The 25,829-nt window shown below is 44.8% G+C and overlaps 1 long non-coding RNA gene across 1 annotated transcript; it reads left to right on the top strand.

Moving 5' to 3' along the window:
• Positions 1–984: 984 nt before the first annotated feature.
• LOC141164981 (uncharacterized) lies at positions 985–14,874 on the top strand. Its single transcript, XR_012251011.1, has 5 exons — positions 985–1,222; positions 13,741–13,800; positions 14,228–14,275; positions 14,557–14,611; positions 14,733–14,874. It is a non-coding gene; the product is annotated as an uncharacterized lncRNA (long non-coding RNA).
• The last annotated feature ends 10,955 nt before the right edge of the window (positions 14,875–25,829 follow it).

The raw sequence follows: 25,829 nt of genomic DNA, 5'->3' as shown, positions 1-25,829 counted from the left end.
CATGAAATCAGAATAAACCTTTCCAGTTTTAGGTCAGTTAGGATTACCATAATTTTTAATATTTGCCAAATGCCAGAATAATGAGAGAGAGAGAAGGTTTAAGGCATTTTTATTACTTACTGCAAAGTCAAAAGTTTAAATACATTTCATTAGTATTTGGTACCATTGCCCTTAAACTGAATGACTTGGGTCAAATGTTTGGGATATCCTTCCACAAACTTCTCACAATAGTTGGTTTCTTTGTAGCGCTTGATGGTTTTTGCAACTGCACTTGGGGACACTTTCAAAGTTTGCCCAATTTTTCGGACTGACCGACCTTCATTTCTTAAAGTAATGATGGCCACTCGTTTTTCTTTACTTAGATGCTTTTTTCTTGCCATAATACAAATTCTAACAGCTATTCAGTAGGACTATCAGCTGTGTATCCACCTGAATTCTGCACAACACAACTGATGGTCCCAACCCCATTTATAAGGCAAGAAATCCCACTTATTAAACCTGACAGGGCATACCTGTGAAGTGAAAACCATTTCCGGTGACTACCTCTTGAAGCTCATCAAGAGAATGCCAAGAGTGTGCAAAGCAGTCATCAAAGCAAAAGGAGGCTACTTTGAAGAACCTAGAATATAAGACATATTTTCAGTTGTTTCACACTTTTTTGTTAAGTATATAATTCCACATGTGTTAATTCATAGTTTTGATGCCTTCAGTGTGAATGTACAATTTTCATTGTCATGAAAATACAGAAAAATCTTTAAATGAGAAGGTGTGTCCAAACTTTTGGTCTATACTGTATATATATATATATATATTTTTTTATTATTATTATTTTTATTTGTGTGTATATATCTATATTTGTGTATATATGTATGTATGTATATGTATATATTGTAATGCAGTGGCTTGCTGCATTGCTAGAATGTCTAGGGGGTGTGCTCTAGCTGACCATTTACCTCCCCCTCAGGTGACTGATCACGTGACTGTGACATCATCACAGGTCCTGTGTGCACAAAAGGATATATAAAGTCAGGTAGAGAAAGAGTGGCCTGGTGAGGCCTAGAGAGAGAGGCCTGGTGATGTCTGGAAGGTAGAGGCTGGATCCCCGTTGTTTGAGATACCAGTAGCCTTGGAAGGTACGTGGCCCGGAGGCCTCATCTGGGAAGCCTTAAAGCCACAGCTGTGGAAGAAACGAGCTGACTGAAGCAGCTACGACCCGGCAAAGGTAAAAACGCTGCTTGATGTGGACATTGATATTGTTAGCTTGCTAAAGCCTGTATCTGGAGCCAAGTGGGCATATCTGTCACTAGAAAGGCTCTGGGATATTATGTGTAACATGTCGGCGAGCCACTGAGATGGACTATGTTATGAGCGGTTTATGAGATGTAATAAACTGCTAGACTGTGAATTACCGGAAAAACGTTGCATGTGTGCTTTAATTGACCTGGTGAAGCGAGTACCCTAGACTGATGAATAGCGCTACCTTACAATATATATATATATATATATATATATATATATATATATAAATATTAATATAATATATATATATATATATATATATATATATATATATATATATATATATATATATATATATATATATATACATACATATACACATATATATATACATATACACACAGGTGCATCTCACTAAATTAAAATATCATCAAAAAGTTCATTTATTTCAGTTCTTCAATACAAAAAGTGAAACTCATATATTATATAGAGTCATTACAAACAGAGTGATCTATTTCAAGTGTTTATTTCCGTTAATGTTGATGATTATGGCTTACAGCCAATGAAAACACAAGTCATTATCTTAGTAAGGCCAAATTATGTGCTAAGAACCTCCATTTTCTGTAAGTAAAGCTTACTGAGTAATAACACAGTTTAGATCAAATGTTTGTATTGTCTTTATGTATCTTGGCCATAATGGCTTTCTTTATACATATTGTGCAGTTTCTGCAGCTGGCATCTGTTCACACTTAGCATGTGATGGTCAGTTTTCTTATTATATGTATATATATATATATATGTGTGTGTGTGTGAGCTGCCCCCTTCGTCTGTGTGTCTGAGCTGCCCCCCCTTGTCTGTGTGTGTGTCTGTGAGCTGCCCCCTTGTCTGTGTGTCTGAGCTGCCCCCTCATCTGTGTGTGTTTGTGAGCAGCCCCCCCTCGTCTGCGTGTGTGTGAGTTGCCGCCTCGTCTATGTGTGTGTGTGAGCTGCCCCCCTCGTCTGTGTGTGTGATTCTGTGAGCTGCCCCCCTTATCTGTGTTTGTCTGAGCTGCCCCCTCATCTGTGTGTGTGTGTCTGTGAGCTGCCGCACTTGTCTGTATGTGTCTGAGCTGCCCCCTCCTCTGTGTGTGTGTGTCTATGAGCTGCCCCCCCTCGAGCTGCCCCCTTCATCTGTGTGTGAGCTGCCCCCTTCATCTTTGTGTGTGTCTGTGAGCTGCCCCCTCGTCTGTGTGTGTCTGTGAACTACCCCCCTTGTCTGTGTGTGTGTGTGTGTTGCCCCCTCGTCTGTGTGTGTCTGAGAGCTGCCCCCCTCTTCTGTGTGTGTGTGAGTTGCCCCCTCATCTGTGTTTGACTGTGAGCTGCCTCCCCTCATCTGTGTGTGTGTGAGTTGCTCCTTCGTCTGTGTGTGTGTGTCTGTGAGCTGCCCCCCTCATCTGTGTGTCTGTGAGCTTCCTCCTCTCGTCTGTGTGTGTCTGAGTTGCCCCCTCGTCTGTGTGTCTGTGAACTGCCCCCCTCATCTGTGTGTGTCTGAGCTGCCCCCCTCGTCTGTGTGTGTGTGTCTGTGAGCATCCCCCCTCATCTGTGTGTGCCTGAGCTGCCCCCCCTCGTCTGTGTGTGTGTCTGTGAGCTGCCCCCTTGTCTGTGTGTCTGAGCTGCCCCCCTCATCTGTGTGTGTGTGTCTGTGAGCTGCCGCACTTGTCTGTATGTGTCTGAGCTGCCCCCTCCTCTGTGTGTGTGTGTCTATGAGCTGCCCCCCCTCGAGCTGCCCCCTTCATCTGTGTGTGTGTGAGCTGCCTCCTTCATCTTTGTGTGTGTCTGTGAGCTGCCCCCTTCGTCTGTGTGTGTCTGAGCTGCCCCCTCGTCTGTGTGTGTCTGTGAACTACCCCCCTTGTCTGTGTGTGTGTGTGAGTTGCCCCCTCGTCTGTGTGTGTGTGAGTTGCCCCCTCATCTGTGTTTGACTGTGAGCTGCCTCCCCTCATCTGTGTGTGTGTGAGTTGCTCCTTCGTCTGTGTGTGTGTGTGTCTGTGAGCTGCCCCCCTCGTCTGTGTGTGTCTGAGTTGCCCCCTCATCTGTGTGTGTGAGCTGCCCCCCTCGTCTGTGTGTCTGTGAACTGCCCCCCTCATCTGTGTGTGTCTGAGCTGCCCCCCTCGTCTGTGTGTGTGTGTGTCTGTGAGCATCCCCCCTCATCTGTGTGTGCCTGAGCTGCCCCCATCCTCTGTGTGTGTCTGTGAGCTGCCCCCCTCATCTGTGTCTGTGAGCTTCCTCCTCTCGTCTGTGTGTGTCTGAGTTGCCCCCTCATCTGTGTGTGTGAGCTGCCCCCCTCGTCTGTGTGTCTGTGAACTGCCCCCCTCATCTGTGTGTGTCTGAGCTGCCCCCCTCGTCTGTGTGTGTGTGTGTCTGTGAGCATCCCCCCTCATCTGTGTGTGCCTGAGCTGCCCCCATCCTCTGTGTGTGTCTGTGAGCAGCCCCCCCTTGTCTGTGTGTGCATCTCTGTACAGGGCCGGCGTCAGCACCCGGCGCACCCTGGCAAGTGCTGGAGCCCTGAGCAGACAGGGGGCCCACTCGCGGTCGGGCACCCCGCCGGGCTATGGGCGGAGGAGAGCGGTGTCAGCGCCCTCCCTTCTCCCCCGCTTGCTCAGGGCCCCGGGAACAGGATACTTACCTCTCCCGGTGCCTCCGCAGATCCGCTGTCTTCCTGCTGTGCGCACCCTGTGACGTCTCAGGTCAGAGGGTGTGGTGACGTCTTTCCACCGCACCCTCCCCTGAGCCATCACAAGCAGCGCAGAGCGGGAAGACACAGGCGACGCTGGAGTCCGGAGCATCGGCAGCGGCGGCAGGTGAGAAGTTAGGTGAGTATTTGATTTTTTTTTTAAGGTGTGGAGGCATGGGGCATTATATGGGGGGGGTGACATCCTGCATGGGGCATTATATGGGGGAAAGGGACATCCTGCATGGGGCATTATATGCGGGGAAAGGGACATCCTGCATGAGGCATTATATTGGGGGGGGAAGGGACATCCTGCATGGGGCATTATATGAGGGGTGACATGCTGTATGGGGCATTATATGGGGGAAAGGGACATCTTGCATGGGGCATTATATGGGGGGAAAGGGACATCCTGCATGGGGAATTATATGGGGGCAAAGGGACATCCTGCATGGGGCATTAAATGGGGGGGGGGGAAGGGACATTCTGCATGGGGCATTATATGGGGCGGAAAGGGACATCCTGCATGGGGCATTATATGGGGAGGAAAGGGACATCCTGCATGGGGCATTATATTGGGGGGGGAAAGGGACATCCTGCATGGGACATTATATAGGGGGAAAAGGACATCCTGCATGGGGCATTATATGGGTGGAAAGGGACATCCTGCATGGGGCATTATATGGGGGGGAAAGGGACATCCTTCATGGGGCATTATATGGGGGGGAAAGGGACATCCTTCATGGGGCATTATATGGGGGGAGGGACATCCTTCATGGGGCATTATATGGGGGGAGGGACATCCTGCATGGGGCATTATATGGGGGTGACATCCTGCATGGGGCATTATATACGGCGGGACATCCTGCATGGGGCATTATATGGGGGGGGGACTGTCACGGGTGTGTCGCCACGAAGATCGTCACGATTACACAGCCTGACTTCTCGCAGCTGACTTTTTGGTGCTTTGTGTTTTCGGCAGTGAGGGAGTTAATTCTCTCTCTCTCTGTGCTAGACGAGGTCCAGCCTCGCCCAGCTGCAATCAATGCTGCTGTAGTGAGTCTCCTTCAAATGCCTGCTGGTCTGTTTGGGAAGTGTCGGTGAAAGCATTTCATACAGACTTACAGAGCGGATCGTGGTATTTGGAGTTTCTGAGATAAGTGTTTTTGGAGTGTTTTTTCCCTTCCTCGCTTTATCATTTATCTCCTTTCCCGTTGGTGTTCCCTCTGTTGTAGTTGTGTAGTTTTTGTATGCAAGGTGGTTTTGGTTTTTCCCTTGTACTGTCTCGTTCGTCTAAGTACTGTGTGTGGGCATATTATTACTTGTCCTCTTTTGTTGTGATCGGGGTCCTTCTCAGGACTAGATTACTTAGGTGCAGGGATCCTCAGGAGGTAGGGGTTACGCTGGCGGCCTGGACCTCTGTACCTTTAACAGTACCTCCAGGTTGAGGGATTAGTCAGGGCCCCAGCTTAGGGTCAGCTTAGGCCCCCTACCTCCAGTATACAGAGACAGCGTGACATTTTCACCGACCCACTTAGTTTTTCTCCAGCTACCATGGATCCAGTAGCCGGTCTAGCTCGGCAGTTGCAGAGTTTGTCCATGGAGCTGGCGGACGTTAGGTCCAAGGTTTTGCATCCTCAGGAGCAAGCCGGACCAGAACCTAAAGTAGCTCTCCCTGACAGGTTCACTGGGGGGCGGGACAAGTTTTTTGTTTTCCGGGAGGCATGCAAATTGTACTTTCGGCTGCGGCCTCGGTCATCGGGGAGCGAAGAACAAAGGGTGGGAATTGTCATCTCGCTCCTACAAGGGGACCCACAATCTTGGGCGTTCTCTCTTCCCCCTGGCTCCCCGGCTCTCCAGTCAGTGGATAGGTTTTTCGCTGCTCTGGGACTCGTATATGATGACCCAGATCGGATCTCCCTTGCTGAGTCTAAGTTACGTAGGATCCAGCAGGGAGATCGTCCGGCGGAGGAATTCTGTTCGGAGTTCCGTAGGTGGGCCACGGACACCCAGTGGAATGACCCGGCTCTTAGGAGCCAGTTTTGTCAAGGTTTATCCGACAAATTACAGGATGTGTTGGCACAGTATGACTCTCCCGCGTCACTGGAAGCCGCTATGGCCCTGGCTATTCGCGTTGACAGACGGCTTCGGGAGAGGTGCGGGATAACTCGACCCCCTGTGATGACTCCACCTCCTACAAGGTCCCCTCATATGGTGGTTCCCCTGGTCAGTCCAGAGGAGCCTATACAATTAGGAGGGACATCATTTCGGGGGAGGGGACCGGTGGTGCGCCATAAGACAGGAAGGTGTTTTTTCTGCGGGAGAAAGGGACATTTTATTGGGGGGTGTCCATCCCGTCCCTTGCAGAGTGAAGAGTCGTCGGAAAACTGTTGATCCCAGGTTGTGTGGTGGACGGCAATCTGGGAGTAGGTATTTCGTCCCTAGGTTCGTCTCAGTTTCTCGTACCGGCGGAGGTGGTGGTGGGTACGAGAACTGAGAGGATATCTGTTCTTCTGGATAGTGGGGCCGGGGCTAATCTGGTTGATGCTCGGTTTGCCCGGGTTCAAGGTATGCGATTGAGTGAGTTGGCTAAACCCATCCCCATATTCTCGATCGATGCCAGGCCTCTCGGTCAGGGAAGTTTTTTGCAAGCTGTGCATGACGTAAAACTTCAAGTGGGGGCGATACATAAAGAACTGTTGTCTTGCTACGTGTTGGAGGGTCTTCCCACTCCTATAGTGTTGGGCCTTCCTTGGTTAACTAAGCATAACCCGGTTATTAATTGGCAAACCAGAGAGATAAGCCAATGGAGTAAATTCTGTAATAAAAACTGCATGAACACGGTCATCGGTGCGGTTACTCCTTGGGTCTTACCTCCATTTCTGGCGGACTTTGAGGATGTATTCTCGGAGAAAGGGTGTCAGGAACTACCTCCTCATCGCGAGTATGATTGTTCTGTAAAACTGCTCCCTGAGGCCAAGTTACCTAAAGCTAGGTTGTATAACCTTTCTGGTCCTGAGAGGCAGGCCATGAAGGATTATATTTCAGAAAGTCTGGCTAAGGGGCATATTAGACCTTCATCTTCACCGGTGGCTGCGGGGTTCTTCTTTGTTAAGAAGAAAGATGGAGGCCTACGCCCTTGCCTGGATTTCCGTGAACTTAATCGGATTACGGTCCGAGATCCGTATCCACTCCCCCTTATTCCCGATCTCTTTAATCAGATCGTGGGCGCCAAATGGTTCTCTAAGTTGGATCTCAGGGGGGCGTACAATCTGATTAGGATGAAGGAGGGGGATGAGTGGAAGACGGCGTTTAACACTCCGGAGGGGCATTATGAGAACCTTGTCATGCCATTCGGTCTGACTAATGCCCCGGCGGTGTTCCAACACTTTGTTAATGACATTTTTCGCCGCCTGGTGGGACAGTTTGTTGTCATATATCTGGATGATATCTTAATTTACTCGCCGGATCTGGTGTCTCATCAGGAGCACGTTAGGCAGGTGTTACAGATCTTGCGGGATAATAAACTGTATGCCAAATGGGAAAAGTGTGTGTTCGCCGTACAGGAACTCCAGTTTTTAGGCTTCCTGGTTTCAGCGTCCGGTTTTCGTATGGATCCTGGGAAAGTGCGGGCAGTTCTTGAGTGGGATCGGCCAGAGAATCTTAAGGCACTACAACGTTTCCTGGGGTTTGCTAATTATTACCGGAAGTTCATTCGTAATTTCTCGTCCATGGTTAAGCCTCTCACAGACATGACTAAAAAGGGGACGGATTTTTCTAGGTGGTCTGACAAGGCTTGTCAAGCATTCTCCTGCTTGAAAAAATGTTTTGCCTCGGCACCCATACTCATTCAACCTGATGCGTCACAGCCATTCATTGTAGAGGTAGACGCTTCCGAGGTAGGGGTGGGAGCAGTATTGTCACAAGGTTCGTCCCCTGGTAAGTGGCATCCGTGCGCCTTTTTCTCTAAAAAATTGTCGTCCGCTGAGAGGAATTACGATGTCGGCAATAGGGAACTCTTGCCATTAAGTTAGCTTTTGAGGAGTGGCGCCATTTTTTGGAGGGGGCAGTCCATCCGGTCACCGTCATCACCGATCACAAGAACCTGCTATATCTGGAGTCCGCGAAACGTCTGAATCCCAGACAAGCTAGGTGGTCATTGTTTTTTACCAGGTTTAATTTTGTCGTTACATATCGTCCTGGGTCAAAAAATGTAAAGGCGGATGCCTTATCTCGCAGTTTCCCTGGGGCCGGGAATACGGACGACCCGATTCCTATCCTTCAGGAGGGGGTGGTGGTTTCGGCAGTATGCTCTGAGCTTGAGGAGGAGGTATTGGAGGCTCAGGGGGACGCCCCTGTTGGACCTCCGGGGAGACTGTTTGTTCCAGATCAGTTGCGACAAAAGGTGATCGAGGCACACCATAACTCAGTTTTGGCAGGACACCCGGGGAGTAAAGCAACTGTGGATCTCCTCTCGCGTCGGTTTTGGTGGCCTAACTTACATAAGGAGGTGGTAACTTTTGTCGCGTCCTGTGGGGTTTGTGCGCGCTCTAAGACCTCACATACCCGTCCGTCTGGGGCCCTCTTACCTTTGAAGATCCCGGAGCGTCCTTGGACTCATCTGTCTATGGACTTTATTACGGACCTCCCTCCGTCTTCGGGTAAAACGGTCATACTCGTTGTAGTGGACAGGTTCAGCAAGATGGCACATTTTATCGCTCTTCCGGCTCTCCCTAATGCTAAAACTCTTGCGCAGGTGTTCATTGGGGAGATTGTGAGGCTTCACGGGGTACCCTCCGATGTAGTGTCTGATCGGGGGTCTCAGTTTGTGTCCAAGTTCTGGAAGGCGTTTTGTGCACGGCGGGGGATGCATTTGTCATTCTCATCGGCTTTTCACCCTCAGACCAATGGTCAGACGGAACGTATGAACCAGAGCTTGGAGACATATCTCCGGTGTTTTGTGTCAGAGAACCAGGAGGACTGGGCTTCTTTCTTACCTCTGGCAGAGTTTGCTCTTAATAATAGGCGGAGCGAGTCCACTGGTAAGTCCCCGTTTTTTGGGGCATATGGTTTTCACCCCCAGTTTTGTACTTTCAGTAGGGGGGGCTCTTCGGGGGTTCCTGAGGAGGAACGATTTTCCTCATCACTCGCTTCAGTATGGAGAGGGGTGCTGAAGAATCTGAATACTATGGGGAACCGATACAAACGTATGGCTGATAGGAGGAGAGTGTCTGGTCCGGACCTAAGTGTAAACGATCGGGTATGGTTGTCTACCAGGAATATTAAACTTAAGGTTCCCTCCTGGAAACTGGGTCCCAGGTTCATCGGGCCGTACAGAATCAGTTCTATTATTAATCCGGTGGCATTCCGTCTTGACCTCCCCCCTACGTTTAAAATTCACAACGTGTTCCACAGATCGTTGCTTAAGAGGTATGTGGCGCCGGTGGTACCGTCACCTTTACCTCCCCCTCCAGTGGTGGTCAATGGTAACTTGGAGTTCCAGGTATCAAGGGTCATCGATTCACGTTTTAATCGCCGGTCCCTTCAGTACCTGGTTCATTGGAAAGGGTATGGTCCTGAGGAGAGGATGTGGGTTCCTGCGTCGGATATTAACGCAGACCGATTAGTTCGGGCCTTCCACACGACTCACCCGGATAAAACTGGCCCTGAGGGTCCGGAGGCCCCTCGTAGAAGGGGGGGTACTGTCACGGGTGTGTCGCCACGAAGATCGTCACAATTACACAGCCTGACTTCTCGCAGCTGACTTTTTGGTGCTTTGTGTTTTCGGCAGTGAGGGAGTTAATTCTCTCTCTCTCTGTGCTAGACAAGGTCCAGCCTCGCCCAGCTGCAATCAATGCTGCTGTAGTGAGTCTCCTTCAAATGCCTGCTGGTCTGTTTGGGAAGTGTCGGTGAAAGCATTTCATACAGACTTACAGAGCGGATCGTGGTATTTGGAGTTTCTGAGATAAGTGTTTTTGGAGTGTTTTTTCCCTTCCTCGCTTTATCATTTATCTCCTTTCCCGTTGGTGTTCCCTCTGTTGTAGTTGTGTAGTTTTTGTATGCAAGGTGGTTTTGGTTTTTCCCTTGTACTGTCTCGTTCGTCTAAGTACTGTGTGTGGGCATATTATTACTTGTCCTCTTTTGTTGTGATCGGGGTCCTTCTCAGGACTAGATTACTTAGGTGCAGGGATCCTCAGGAGGTAGGGGTTACGCTGGCGGCCTGGATCTCTGTACCTTTAACAGTACCTCCAGGTTGAGGGATTAGTCAGGGCCCCAGCTTAGGGTCAGCTTAGGCCCCCTACCTCCAGTATACAGAGACAGCGTGACAGGGACATCCTGCATGGGGCATTATATGGGGGGGAAAGGGACATCTTGCATGGGGCATTATATGGGGGGAAAGGGACATCCTGCATGGGGAATTATATGGGGGCAAAGGGACATCCTGCATGGGGCATTAAATGGGGGGGAAAGGGACATTCTGCATGGGGCATTATATGGGGCGGAAAGGGACATCCTGCATGGGGCATTATATGGGGAGGAAAGGGACATCCTGCATGGGGCATTATATTGGGGGGGAAAGGGACATCCTGCATGGGACATTATATAGGGGGAAAAGGACATCCTGCATGGGGCATTATATGGGTGGAAAGGGACATCCTGCATGGGGCATTATATGGGGGGGAAAGGGACATCCTTCATGGGGCATTATATGGGGGGAGGGACATCCTGCATGGGGCATTATATGGGGGGAGGGACATCCTGCATGGGGCATTATATGGGGGTGACATCCTGCATGGGGCATTATATACGGCGGGACATCCTGCATGGGGCATTATATGGGGGGGGACATCCTGCATGGGGCATTATATGGGGGGGAAAGGGACATCCTGCATGGGGCATTATATGGGGGGGAAAGGGACATCCTGCATGGGGCATTATATGGGGGTGACATCCTGCATGGGGCATTATATGGGGAGTGACATCCTGCATGGGGCATTATATGGGGGGGAAGGGACATCCTGCATGGGGCATTATATGGGGGGAGGGACATCCTGCATGGGGAATTATATGGGGGGGAGGGACATCCTGCATGGGGCATTATATGGGGGGGAAGGGACATCCTGCATGGGGCATTATATGAGGGGAAAGGGACATTCTGCATAGAGCATTATATGGGGGGGAGAAGTGACATCCTGCATGGGGCATTATATGGGGGTGACATCCTGCATGGGGCATTATATGGGGGGTGACATCCTGCATGGGGCATTATAAGGGAGGGAGCAGCCTGCATGGGGCATCATAAGAGCGGAACAGCCTGCATAGGGCATTATGTGGGGGGAACAGCCTGCATGGAGCGTTATATGGGGGCCAGTATCCTGTATGGAGCGTTATAAGGGGACCAGTATCCTGTACGGAGTGTTTTATGGGGGCCAGTATCCTGTATGGAGCGTTTATGGGGGCCAGTATCCTGTATGGAGCGTTAATGGGGACCAGTATTCTGTATGGAGCGTTATATGGGGGCCAGTATTCCGTATGGAGCATTATATGAGGGCCAGTATTCCGCATGGAGCATTTTATGGGGCCAGTATTCTGTATGGAGCATTTTATGGGGGCCAGTATACTGTGTGGAGCAATTCGCCGGTTTCTGAGCTATTGTGGAATTTACAATAGATATCGCTCATGTAATGTAAGAACTGAAATCTTTGGCCTTGTAATATATATATATTTCTCTGTGGTATCTGTGCATCATGAATCATGGTATGTGTTAAAGGGGCCCACTGAGACTCTTTCGCCCGGGGCCCAGAAAAACCTGGAGCCGGCTCTGTCTCTGTATATTTATGTGTATGTATCTATATGCAGTTAGGTCCATATATATTTGGACAGAGACAACATTTTTCTAATTTTGGTTCTAGACATTACCACAATGAATTTTAAACAAAACAATTCAGATGCAGTTGAAGTTCAGACTTTCAGCTTTCATTTGAGGGTATCCACATTAAAATTGGATGAACGGTTTAGGAGTTTCAGCTCCTTAACATGTGCCACCCTGTTTTCAAAGGGACCAAAAGTAATTGGACAGATTAAATAATTGTAAATAAAATGTTCATTTCTAGTACTTGGTTGAAACCCCTTTGTTGGCAATGACTGCCTGAAGTCTTGAACTCATGGACATCACCAGACGCTGTGTTTCCTCCATTTTGATGCTCTGCCAGGCCTTCACTGCTGTGGTTTTCAGTTGCTGTTTGTTTGTGGGCCTTTCTGTCTGAAGTTTAGTCTTTAACAAGTGAAATGCATGCTCAATTGGGTTGAGATCAGGTGACTGACTTGGCCATTCAAGAATATTCCACTTCTTTGCTTTAATAAACTCCTGGGTTGCTTTGGCTTTATGTTTTGGGTCATTGTCCATCTGTAGTATGAAACGACGACCAATCAGTTTAGCTGCATTTGGCTGGATCTGAGCACACAGTATGGCTCTGAATGCATCAGAATTCATTCGGCTGCTTCTGTCCTGTGTCACATCATCAATAAACACTAGTGACCCAGTGCCACTGGCAGTCATGCATGCCCAAGCCATCACACTGCCTCCACCGTGTTTTAAAGATGATGGGGTATGCTTTGGATCATGAGCTGTACCACACCTTCGCCATACTTTTCTCTTTCCATCATTCTGGTAGAGGTTGATCTTGGTTTCATCTGTCCAAAGAATGTTCTTCCAGAACTGTGCTGGCTTTTTTAGATGTTTTTTAGCAAAGTCCAGTCTAGCCTTTTTCGTCTTGATGCTTATGAGTGGCTTGCACCGTGCAGTGAATCCTCTGTATTTACTTTCATGCAGTCTTCTCTTTATGGTAGATTTGGATATTGATACGCCTACCTCCTGGCGAGTGTTCTTCACTTGGTTGGCTGTTGTGAAGGGGTTTCTCTTCACCATGGAGATTATTCTGCGATCATCCACCACTGTTGTCTTCCGTGGGCGTCCAGGTCTTTTTGCATTGATGAGTTCACCCTTTTTTTCTTTCTTTCTCAGGATGTACCAACCTGTAGATTTTGCCACTCCTAATATTGTAGCAATATCTCGGATGGGTTTTTTCTGTTTTTGCAGCTTAAGGATGGCTTGTTTCACCTGCATGGAGAGCTCCTTTGACTGCATGTTTACTTCACAGCAAAACCTTCCAAATGCAAGCACCACACCTCAAATCAACTCCAAGCCTTTTATTTGCTTAATTGAGAATGACATAACGAAGGGATTGCCCACACCGGTCCATGAAATAGCCTTGGAGTCAATTGTCCAATTACTTTTGGTCCCTTTAAAAACAGGGTGGCACATGTTAAGGAGCTGAAACTCCTAAACCCTTCAATCAATTTTAATGTGGATACCCGCAAATGAAAGCTGAAAGTCTGAACTTCAACTGCATCTGAATTATTTTGTTTAAAATTCATTTTGTTAATGTCTAGAACCAAAATTAGAAAAATGTTGTCTCTGTCCAAATATATATGGACCTAACTGTATGTATACACACACATACATACATACATACATACATACATACATACATACAACTGTGTGTGTGCATATATGTACAGAGATAGAGATGAAACAGACAGGACATTGGGGTATTGCAGCTGCTGTTTTGTCAAACATTGTTTAAACATCTAATATTATATGTAGGGCATATATATAAATATAATCGTAGCACAGGTAAATATTTTGACACACCCAATTGAGATAATTATTTTTCCTCCAATATATATTGTAAAAACTTCTTTTAATTAATAAAATGTATTTTTTTATCACAGATGTCTTGCAATGATCACTCTACAGAGGTCAGTGGCTCAAATGTTACGTATCATCCTACGGTAAGAATTCTCAACTAAAGATGTTCATGTTGGTTTTATGTCAGAAATGTAGTTAGGCCATGTGCAGTGCTTTGATATCCAAATACCCGATAGACTGTTAATTCTTTCAAAGGACATATGTCAGTAGGATCAACCCTCCATCTATATGGTTAATCTGCTCATAGAAAGTTGAATTAAATGATGCCTTACCTACACTTGAATTAAATTCTCATTTACCCAAATTTTAATTTACCCATATAGTTGAATAGCTGATTAGATAACTCCAAAAAACTTTGATTTCTTTGTAAACAATACAAACAGATATCAAGGTATTATGTAGCTTCCTATGACTTATATGGCCAACTACATGGGTTTAATGCTAATGAAAGCTACCCTTAAAAATTATTTTTTTAATTGAATGTTTTCTTTTTCCACATTTTTTTTAAAGGAAACATCTGACTCATCTTCTGAACACAGTAATTTTGCAGCAGAGAGTGTAAGTTTTATTGTTTTTAAACTTAACATAATAATTTTTGTCATTGGCAATAAGTATACCACGCCAGAAAACAAAGGGACAATGAATATAATTAGTCTATAACATATATCAGTTGATACCTGATTTGTTTTTGCTTTCTGTTCAACATTAACTGAATGTTGACCAAATATGTCCTTATTCATGTATATTTGCGTCTATAAAATTGGACATTTTGAATACTTTGCAAGTAAAAAAATTTATTTTGAGAAGTGAAATAGCAAATCAGTATTTTTTCTTTGCAGCCTTTAAAAAAAAAAAGAAACCAAGAAAGCTTCGAGTCGCACGTCGATAAGTCAGGTAGATTGTCAATATTAAGCTTTCAAAAGAAGCAGTTTAGATAATTAAAAAAATGATCAGATTATGCATTTAAAGAGGTGTATAAGTTTTTTACTAGTATAAAGTATTGTCTTCTATGAAGGTGGATGATTCAGTGAGACACAAGAAAACATCAAAACAAAATCGCCATGGTCGTGCAGGAGCCTCAAGAAGACCTCAAGCATCGGTAAAAATTAAATTTAGACTATATATGTCATTACAAAAGTGTTTCAATGTCCTTTACTTTATCAAGAATCTTCTGTGTGAATGACCTTTGTTGTAAAACAGGACTTCGTTCATGTACATTTATATTTACACAAATATATGTACACTGCTCAAAAAAATAAAGGGAACACTCAAATAACACATCCTAGATCTGAATGAATGAAATATTCTCATTGAACACTTTGTTCTGTACAAAGTTGAATGTGCTGACAACAAAATCACACAAAAATCATCAATGGAAATCAAATTTATTAACCAATGGAGGCCTGGATTTGCAGTCACCCCCAAAATTAAAGTGCAAAAACACACTACAGGCTGATCCAACTTTGATGTAATGTCCTTAAAACAAGTCAAAATGAGGCTCAGTATTGTGTGTGGCCTCCACCTGCCTGTATGACCTCCCTTCAACGCCTGGGCATGCTCCTGATGAGGTTGCGGATGGTCTCCTGTGGGATCTCCTCCCAGACCTGGACAAAAACATCCGCCAACTCCTGGACAGTCTGTGGTGCAACGTGACGTTTGTGGATGGAGCGAGACATGATGTCGAAGATGTGATCAATCGGATTCAGGTCTGGGGAACGGGCGGGCCAGTCCATGGCTTCAATGCCTTCATTTTGCAGGAACTGCTGACACATTCCAGCCACATGAGGTCTGGCATTGTCCTGCATTAGGAGGAACACAGGGCCAACCGCACCAGCATATGGTCTCACAAGGGGTCTGAGGATCTCATCTCGGTACCTAATGGCAGTCAGGCTACCTCTGGTGAGTATATGGAGGGCTGTGTGGTCCTCCAAAGAAATGCCACCCCACACCATTACTGACCAACTGACAAACCGGCATTGCTGAAGGATGTTGCAGGCAGCAGATCGCTCTCTACGGCATCTCCAGACTCTGTCACGTCTGTCACATGTGCTCAGTGTGAACCTGCTTTCATCTGTGAAGAGCACAGGGCGCCAGTGGCGACTTTGCCAATCCTGGTGTTCTGTAGCAAATGCCAAGCATCCTGCATGGTGTTGGGCTATGAGCACAACCCTCATCTGTGGATGTCGGGCCCTCATACCACCCTCATGGAGTTGGTTTATAACCGTTTGTGCAGACACATGCACATTTGTGGCCTGCTGGAGGTCATTTTGCAGGGCTCTGGCAGTGCTCCTCCTGTTCATCCTTGCACAAAGGCGGAGGTAGCGGTCCTGCTGTGGGTTGTTGCCCTCCTACGGTCCCCTCCACATCTCCAGGTGTACTGGCCTGTCTACTGCTAGCGCCTCCAGGCTTTGGACACTACGCTGACAGACACAGCACATCTTCTTGTCACAGCTCGCATTGATGTGCCATCCTGGATGAGCTGCACTACCTGAGCAACTACTGTGGGTTGTAGAGTCCGTCTCATGCTACCATGAGTGTGAAAGCACAACCAACATTCAAAAGTGACCAAAACATCAGCCAGAAAGCATTGGTACTGAGATGTGGTCTGTGGTCCCCACCTGCAGAACCACTCCATTATTGAGTGTGTCTTGATAATTGCCAATAATTTCCATCTATTGTCTATTCCATTTGCACAACAGCATGTGAAATTGATTGTCAATCAGTGTTGCTTCCTAAGTGGACAGTTTGATTTCACAGAAGCTTGATTTACTTGGAGTTATATTCTGTTGTTTAAGTGTTCCCTTTATTTTTTTGAGCAGTGTACATAAATAGTAAGAAACTAAAAAATGATAGTATTAGCCCCCTTAAAAATAGTCTGGGTGAAATGGTGGATGAGGATGAGGAAAAAGCCAATATGCTAAATGATTTTTTTTCAACAGTATATACACTAGAAAATCGCATGACAGAAAACATGATTAGTGATAGCAAAAATTCTCCATTAAATGTCACTTGCTTAACCCAGCAGGAAGTACGGCGGCGTCTAAAAATCACTAAAGTTGACAAATCCCCGGGCCTGGATGGGATACACCCGCGAGTACTGCTGGAATTAAGTAAAGTCATAGATAGACCATTATTTTTAATCTTTAAAGATTCCATAATAACAGGTTCTGTACCACAGGACTGGCGTATAGCAAATGTGGTGCCAATATTCAAAAAGGGGACAAAAACCGAACTTGGAAATTATAGGCCGGTAAGCTTAACCTCTACTGTGGGTAAAATCCTGGAGGGTTTCCTAAGAGATACTATACTAGAGTATCTGAAGAAAAATAACCTCATGACCCAATATCAACATGGGTTTACGAGGGACCGTTCCTGTCAAACTAATCTGATTAGCTTTTATGAAGAAGTAAGTTCCGGACTGGACCAAGGAAATGCAGTGGATGTTGTGTATATGGACTTTTCAAAAGCTTTTGATACGGTTCCACACAAAAGGTTGATACATAAAATGAGAACAATGGGGATAGGGGAAAATATATGTAAGTGGGTTAAGAACTGGCTCAATGATAGGAAACAAAGAGTGGTTATTAATGGAACACACTCAGACTGGGTCACAGTTAACAGTGGGGTACCACAGGGGTCAGTATTGGGCCCGCTTCTTTTTAACATATTTATTAGTGACCTTGTAGGGGGCATACAGAGTAGTATTTCAATATTTGGAGATGACACTAAACTCTGCAGGGTAATCAATACAGGGGACAATTTTATATTACAGGAGGATCTATGTAAACTAAAAGCTTGGGCTGATAAGTGGCAAATGAGCTTTAATGGGAATAAATGTAAGGTAATGCACTTGGACAGAGGAAATAAAAGGTATAATTATATGCTTAATTGTAAAACACTGGGCAAAACTGTCACTGAAAAAGACCTGGGTGTATTGGTGGACAACAAGCTCACGTTTGGTGGCCAGTGTCAGGCAGCTGCTGCAAAGGCAAATAAAATAATGGGATGCATTAAAAGAGGCATAGATGCTCATGAGGAGACCATAATTTTACCTCTATATAAGTCACTAGTGTGACCACACTTAGAATACTGTGTACAGTTCTGGTCTCCGGTGTATAAGAAAGACATAGCTGAACTAGAGCAGGTGCCGAGAAGAGCGACGAAGGTTATTAGAGGACTGGGGGGTCTGCAATACCAAGACAGGTTATTACACTTGGGGTTATTTATTTTGGAAAAATGAAGGCTTAGGGGTGATCTTATTACTGTGTACAAGTATATGAGGGGACAGTACAAAGACCTTTCTGCTGATCTTTTTACTCTGAGGCCTGAGACGGGGATGAAGGAGGCATCTTCTACGTCTGGAGGAAAGAAGGTTTAATCATAATCACAGACGTAGATTCTTTACTGTAAGAGCAGTGAGACTATGGAACTCTCTGCCGAATCATGTTGCAATGAGTTATTTGTGGCGCCCTGCTGCGCATTGGTGCCACAGATCCCAGAGGGGTGCATGGACGGACTTCTCCACAAGAGGCCCTCATAGCATTCACACACCTCCACCCTACCACCTCAGACCACCAGAGGGAGCCCAGATAGGGATATATATACTGGAGGATGGAGTTAGGCAGTCAGTCTGTTGAGAGGAGCTCCCCCAGAAGCTAGCGTGCAGTGGAGCTCAGTCAGTTCAGTCCAGACTCAGAGAGCTCGAGTTGGGAAGCCTAGAGCGTGCCGACGCCAAAAGAGCGGTGAAGAGTAGCGAGGCCTACTGCCCATGTGAAGCCTAGTGAGGGCCTCGAGCGTGGCCGAAGGCGAGTGGAGTAAGCAAGCAACATAGGGGGCAGAGGAGCTTAACCAGCTCACACCAAATCTATTTACTGGACACCGGGTCCGCGCCTACAGGGGGCCTATATCCCCAGCAGGAATAACCGAGACCCCTGGAGAACTTTATGTCCCAGGTTCACCAGAAGCTGACTGTTATACCAGGGCCAGGAGTCACAGAGGCCCAAGAGACCAGGGAGTGTGATCTCCAACAGAAGGTCCTACCACCAAGTCAGCAGGTGCATTACAGAGACCAAGTTAGGCCTAGCTCCAGGCAGGTCAGAAACTTATCAAGGAAAGGCAAGGAACAGGAGGCCCCACACCCTCTCACTGGGGAGAGTCCTGATATGCACCCTTCACCCTGAAGTACCCTGGACCATGCCAGAAACACCACCAGTAAAGGTACTGAAGTGAACTCCGGTGTGCGTGTCTGTTCTTCTATTCTTCCTCTGACCCGGCTGGGTCCCCTCTGTCCTGCATCCTTCTCCTACACTGCCCTGAGGCCCCGCTCCACCTGTGGGGAGCCGCACCAACTAAGCTGCCTGAACACCGGCCTCAGAGGACTGTCGCAGCGCTGGTGATCTTCACCAGACACCACAGGTGGCGTCACAAACATTCCCTATCCCATATAACTTCCCCCCTTCTTTTAAGAGTGACCCCAGGGTACGGGCTCGGGAGCCGACCACCGCGACATCCCCCAAGATCAGGCAACAACAAGGCCCATCCCCTGACCGCGTCAGATTCACTACTAAAATTGAAGGAGGGCATGGATGCCTTTCTTGAAAAGTATAATATTACAGGTTATATATACTAGATTCCTTGATAGGGCGTTGATCCAGGGAACTAGTCTGATTGCTATATGTGGAGTCAGGAAGGAATTTTTTCCCCAATGTGGAGCTTAGTGTTTGCCACATGTTTTTTTTTGCCTTCCTCTGGATCAACATGTTAGGCTATGGGTTGAACTAGATGAACTTAGTCTTCCTTCAACCTTAAAAACTATGTTACTATGTTACTTGTTTCTATTATACCTTTTCTCTGATTGTTCCTCACCTGGTTTTGGCTCCCACTCCTGAAAAAAAATACTGACCAAATACTGATAGTGGGGCCGTGGCCTTATAGACTCAATTTTATTTATGGGTAAAATGGGGATTGCCTTGATGCACCCAAGCATTCTAATGTTCAAAGTAGCAAGGTTTTTGGGAATATAAGTATTTATTTTCGTCTCGCACAAGTTGGAAGGTTGAACTGAAGCCTAGGTATGGATTTATCTTCAGAAGTGTAGATTTTTTTCAGACAAAATCAACAGAAAATTATTATTATTATTATTGGGTTTTTCCAAGAGAATTATATAAACATAATAGGGAATTTCTAGGTATGGAATTCCCAAATTTAATCACTGAAGGGAAACTTCTAGAGTTTTCTGTTTAAGATAATAATAGTGTTTCAGATTTGCCAATCAGCTGTGCAAGTACTGTGCCTTCAAGGCATCACGCTCCTGTGGTGTCACCGGTGAGTCAGGTTTAGATTATTTAGTTATATATTGTTATTATTATTATTTTTCCAGTAAAATACTATCGATTTTAGTTAACCCTTTATTTATTTGGTATTATTATTTTTTTTTATATAAATTATTTTAAGTTTAAAATCTGTTTTCCAATTTTGGGGAAATAGTGCTTGGATGCTTTCTGAGCCTCGTGGGTCTGTATATTATACTTCTGGCTTGGCCCAAAAAGAAAGTCTGAAGCTAGTTAGTGGTTGCTCATTGGCTATAACAATCATGTGATTTCCCTCGCAAACACTGATGAAACACAGACCGTTTTTTTTACGTATGTGAAAAATCATGGACGTCCGAATGAGGCCAAGGAAAACAGCAGCAGATCAAACCTAGTACTGGCGGAGTACAAGTACTTACAAGCATTTTTAGTTTTAGGGTCACTTCATCACTCCAGAATGTGAATGTTAATTAAAGAATCAGTATGTCATCAAACCTGCAGTACCAGCTTCTGCAAAATCCGGTATCTAATGAGAGCCTGAGGATCAGCGTTTATCCACTTTTCAACTCACTTATATCGCGCCATTAATACCACAGCACTTTACAGACATTAACGGCACTGTCCCCACAGTTGAATTTCCCTATTACTATGTCTTTGGAGTGTGGGAAGAAACCAGGGAACCCAGAGGAAACCCACGCAAACACGGGGAGAACATACAAACTCATTACAAATCTTGCCCTTGGTGGGATTTAAACCTAGAACCACAAAGCAACTGTGCTAACCACTGAGCCACCCTGCCTGATTGCAAAGTATATTTGATTTGGCTCCAGAAGTTACCATTTTGTTCTGGAATAATGTTTTTGGGTTATTGATTTGCTGCTGTCAACTAGAAATTTTAAATATGGAAGAAAAAATACTATTTGTTTTTGTTTTTTTAAAAAAACACCAATAACATAACAAAAGAACTTTTTCTATGTTCAGTACTTCACTCAATAAGGCTGCATTCACACAATGAGCTTTTGGTGAGTTTTTATGTTGCAGATTTTCTGCAGCATTTCTGCGTCTATTGGGTACATTAGGTTACTTGCATTTTTTAGCACATTTGTGAGTGCGTTTTTTACATGTGTGTTTATCGCGTTTTTGATGCTGTGATTTTTATCATTTTTTGGCGTGTCATGTTTTAAATTAAGTTTGTTTTTGATACTTCCTGGTATTTGTCTTTGATAAAACTTTATTGATAAACTCAAGTGTGTGATTTTTGCATCTAATACAATTCATTGGGGGGGGGGGGGGACACACATAAATCTCACCCACAAGAAAAATGAACATGCTGTGGATTTCAAACACGCACCGCAGGTCATTTTACACTGCGTTAAAAAAAGCACAGCAAGCATGAGATTTCTATAAATCCCATCCACTTTGCTGATATTGTAAGAAGCTGCGTTTTTTTGTGGAGTGAAAATATGCAGTGTCAAAAACGCACCAAAAACTCATCGTGGGAACTGAACCTTACTGTGGGATTTCCATCTTAAGATTAAGTCAGGAGCTGAAGAAAGCACAGACTGCAAATCTTGGAAAAACAGAAGCAGCATTTGGAAATCCCCAGATTATATATTCAATACTGTGATGTGACAGTAGATTTATATGTGAAAGTCATAAATGCTTATCACTCGCACATTACAAACATGGATACAGTGGCATGCAAAACTTTGGGCACCCTGCATGGTTAGTACCCAGTAGCACCCCCTTTTGAAAGTATCACAGCTTGTAAATGCTTTTTGTAACCAGAATAGAGTCTTTGAATTCTTGTTTGAGGGTATTTCACCCATTCTTCCTTGGGAAATTCTTCCAGTTTTGTGAGATTCCTGGGTCCCATCAAAATTTTAAAATGTGTTCTTTATTGCTAAAAAGAGCCAAAAGTAGCACAGCATAAGGGCTATAATAACTAATACATGTTAGCCAAAAGAAAGATGCCTACTTGTCATTTGGGTCGGAGATGTATCTGCCATATCCAGGTTTATGGATTTTGTGAATGATAATGCCTTTCACCTTAAGTTTACTTATGGGTCACATGCTTCTTATATTCAGTTTTTAGATTTCAAGCTTATGGGGGAAGATGAGAAATTAATTGACACCTCCACCTATATGAAGCCCATGTCTGGTAACACCATTTTACATGCCAATAGTAGCCATCTGGCACACACGATTAAATCGATTCCTGTGGGTGAGTTTACCAGGATAAAAAGAAATTGAAATTGTGGCCATCAGGACAAACTCAGATTGGAACTCACACAATCAAGGAGCAGATTGAGGGAAAGAGGGTCCAAATGGATGCTGGATCATGCCTCCATTATTGTTAATCATAAAGAACGCAGGGATTTACTTGAGGATGATAATTACAGGAATAAGAACAAAAATAAATCCTATAGGAGTAAACCTTTATTATGTTTACAATACAGTCCACAATTTCATAGTATCAAAAAACATATTTAACAAATTCCTAGCCCTTTTTTAGTGAGGATCCAATTCTGAAAAAAATCCTAGAGAAGGGCTGCAATTTCTTTCCATCATGCTCCAGAGCAATTGGCTTAAATGCCAAGGTTTTTACAAATGTGGTAGGAGACAGTGTAAAGTTTGCAGGTGTACAGAGAATACCAAACAATTCTTCAATAGTGCCAATTCGGTTAAATTCTGTATTAAGCAACGTATTAACTGTAATTCACAAATTGTGGTATATGCAGTACGATGTACTATTTGTCCTAAAATGTATATAGGGTGTACTTCTTGCAAAATGAAAGTACGCATTTCGGAGCATTTACATGATATTGCCAACATTAAGAATACTTACTATAATGTGTCCACGGCAGCCAAACATTTTATCACTTGTTACCAACGTAATGTGGTTTCCTTTCACACTTTTGGTATTGAAAAAGTGAAAAGATTTTTCCGTGGAGGGGATATGCAGAGATGCTTCCTTACCTGTGAAGTTTATTGGATATATACAGTGGGTCCGGAAAGTATTCAGACCCCTTTAAATTTTTCACTCTTTGTTTCATTGCAGCCATTTGGTAAATTCTAAAAATTTCATTTTTTTTCTCCTTGAGATGGTTCTACTCCTTCATTGGAGTCGAGCTGTGTTTAATTAAACTGATAGGACTTGATTTGGAAAGGCACACACCTGTCTATATAAGACCTCACAGCTCACAGTGCTTGTCAGACCAAATGAGAGCCATGAGCTCAAAGGAACTGCCCAAGGAGCTCAGAGACAGAATTGTGGCAAGGCACAGATCTGGCCATGGTTACAAAAGAATTTCTGCATTACTATAGGTTCCTAAGAGCACAGTGGCCTCCATAATCCTTAAATGGAAGAAGTTTGCGACCACCAGAAGTCTTCCTAGACCTGGTCGTCCAGCCAAACTGAACAATCATGAGAAAAGAGCCTTAGAGAGAGATGTAAAGAAGAACCCCATGATCACTGTGGCTGAGCTCCAGAGATGAAGTAAGGGTATGGGAGAAAGTTCCACAAAGTCAACTATCACAGCAGCCCTCCACCAGTCGGGCCTTTAAGGCAGAATGGCCCAACGGAAGCCTCTCCTCAGTGTAAGACATATGAAACCCCGCATAGAGTTTGCTCAAAAACACATGAAGGACTACCAGACTATGGGAAATAATATTCTCTGGTCTGATGAGACGAACATAGAACTTTTTGGTGATAATTCTAAGCAGTATGTGTGGAGAAAACCAGGCACTGCTCATCACTTGCCCAATACAATCCCAATAGTGAAACATGGTGGTGGCAGCATTATGCTATGGGGGTGTTTTTCAGCTGCAGGGACAGGATGACTGGTTGCATTTGAAGGAAACATGAATGCTGCCAAGTACAGAGATATCCTGGATGAAAACCTGTTCCAGAGTGCTCTGGACCTCAGACTTGGTCGAAGGTTCACCTTCCAACAAGACAATGACCCTAAGCACACAGCTAAAATAACAAAGGAGTGGCTTCAGAACAACTCTGTAGCCATTCTTGACTGGCCCAGCCAGAGCCCTGACCTAAAACCAATTGAGCATCTCTGGAGGGACCTGAAAGTGGCTGTCCACCAACGTTCACCATCCAACCTGACAGAACTGGAGAGGATCTGCAAGGAAGAATGGATCCCCAAATCCTGGTGTGAAAAACATTCCCAAGAAGCTTCTACTTAATACTGAGCAAAGGGTCTGAATACTTATGACCATGTGATATTTCAGTTTTTCTTTTTTAATAAATTTGCAAAAATGTCTACATTTCTGTTTTTTTTCAGTCAAGATGGGGTGCAGAGTGTACTTTAATGAGAAAAAAATGAACTTTTCAGAATTTACCAAATGGCTGCAATGAAACAAAGAGTGAAAAATTTAAAGGGGTCTGAATACTTTCCATACCCACTGTAAGCTGGGAACCAGATATCCCGACGGTCTCAATAGACAAAATGAAATCATATTCCATTACTATTTTTTTTTCCTCTGCCAATGGCGTCATTATTTTTGTTCTATAAGGAATATTTTTAGATCTGGACTTACATTGCTCTTTTATTGTATGTAGGGTTTAATTATATGTTTTTGTTTGTATTGAACATGCAATTACAGGACCTTTTCTATATGTATCATGTGGTTTTGATGAAGAATCATGATTGGTCTGCTGATGTATATATACCTGGATTATGTGGATGGAGAGTCTAGCTTGGACAAAGACTGCAGTTGCAGTCGAAATGCGTTGCCTCTTCACTCTGCTCTCTGCAAGTTTTTCTTTTGGCTAACATGTATAAGTTTTTATAGCCCTTGTGCCGTGCTATTTTTAGCTCTTTTTCACAATAAAGAGCACATTTTTAAATTTTCATGGAAACTGGAACTATTTTTTCTTCTATCAATTATCTTGCCATGTGAGGATCAGGATGAAGTTCCGTGCACCAGAACAAGTATATTGGTGAGCTGATCTACATTTCCTATTACAGATTCTTGGGTCGTCTTGCATGCACTGCTATTTTGAGGTCTAGCCACAGATCAATGATTTTCAGACCAGGGGACTGTGAGGGCCATTGTAAAACCTTCAGCGCGCCTTTTGAGGTAGTCTATTGTAGATTTTGACATGTGTTTAGGATCATAATCCATTTGTAGAATCCATCCTCTTTTCAAATTCAGCTTTTTTACAGATGGTGTTATGTTTCCATCAAGAACTTGCTGAAATTTCATTGAATACATTCTTCCCTTTACCCGTGAAATGTTCCTCGTGCCATTGGCTGCAACACAACCCCAAAGCATGATTGATTCACCCCCATGCTTAATGGTTGGCGAGATGTTTTTTTCGTGAAATTCTGTGCTCTTTTTACTCCACACATATCTTTGATCATTGTGGCCAAAGAGTTCCATTTTAACCTTATCGGTTCATAGTACTTGATTCCAAAATGCATCAGGCTTGTTTAGATGTTCTTTTGCATACTTCTGACACTGAATTTTATGTTGAGGGCACAGGAGAGGTTTTCTTGCGATGACTCTTCCATGAAGGCCACATTTGTGCAGGTGTCTCTGAACAGTAGAACAATGTACCACAACTCTACAGTTTGCTAAGTCTTTCTGAAGGTCTTTTGCAGTCAAGGGGGGTTCTGTTTTGCCTATCTAGCAATCCTATGAGCAGCTCTCACTGAAATTTTGCTTGGTCTTCCAGACCTTGTCTTGACCTCCTGTTAACTGCTATTTCTTAATTACATTTCGAACTGAAGAAAAGGCAACTGGAATACGCTTTGCTCTCTCCTTATAGCCTTCTCCTGCCTTGT

Source organism: Phyllobates terribilis, unplaced genomic scaffold (assembly GCF_046119375.1).
Source record: "Phyllobates terribilis strain yellow unplaced genomic scaffold, ASM4611937v1 Scaffold_11__3_contigs__length_659146591, whole genome shotgun sequence".
Taxonomy (NCBI): domain Eukaryota; kingdom Metazoa; phylum Chordata; class Amphibia; order Anura; family Dendrobatidae; genus Phyllobates; species Phyllobates terribilis.
Note: the sequence above shows the minus strand (reverse complement) of the source record. Positions and strands in the feature narration are given on the sequence as shown.